Here is an 827-nt window from a genome sequence, read left to right as displayed (position 1 = left end):
ACACACACACACACACACACACACGAACAGCATGCAACAGTGATATATCTATATCTTCGAACTTTTACTGTAAATCAAAGTTTATTAAATATTACAGAGCGCTCTTTGTTTTTTAAGAAGACGAATTTTATTGTGTGTGTATGTTGCATTTTATTACCTAATGCCCTCATCGATCGTATTCTGTTATCGTTATCAACAGCTTTTCTCGGAGATAGAAATATTTTCGAATTAGTGCCATAAGCAGTCAAGTATGTTCGATTTGCAAAATTGATATAAGTAATCGATAGATATAAGTGTCCTTTTTTTTATTCTATTATCTACGTATAATTGTCGAAAATTTTTATGTTTAACATTTACCTTGCTTAATATTTCTATGTCAGTGCCGTCAATAATATTATGGTACTTCGTGGCCGTATGGTAATTCGTCGCCACTGGATTTAGTAATCATAAGACTCGAAATAAATAATTTCATACAAATAGTGGTTTTTGAGGAAAAACAGAAAATTTATAGTAAAATATTTTAAAATATATTTTTAGTAAAATAGGCATTAAATTTATCGTTATTCTTAAAATTGATTAATACTTTTACATTGTTCACGACTTAAGGAGGAAGAGCACTAAATCGGCACTGCCTTACTATTTTTTCGTCCAAAAGATACAATATACTTATACGTTGATAAAGTAAAGCATTGGACACATAGTAACGCTATTTCTTCGTACGCGAGATAGATATAAACTGTCACGTTGAGTACTTACAAGGTATCAAAATAACACGACCTAACGAGAGAGCTCAGCAGCAGAACTCCATTTATCAGATCCATATTTTG

The sequence above is a fragment of the Wasmannia auropunctata genome, unplaced genomic scaffold (assembly GCF_000956235.1).
Source record: "Wasmannia auropunctata unplaced genomic scaffold, wasmannia.A_1.0 LD335633.1, whole genome shotgun sequence".
NCBI lineage: Eukaryota > Metazoa > Arthropoda > Insecta > Hymenoptera > Formicidae > Wasmannia > Wasmannia auropunctata.
This window is presented reverse-complemented; position numbering follows the sequence as displayed.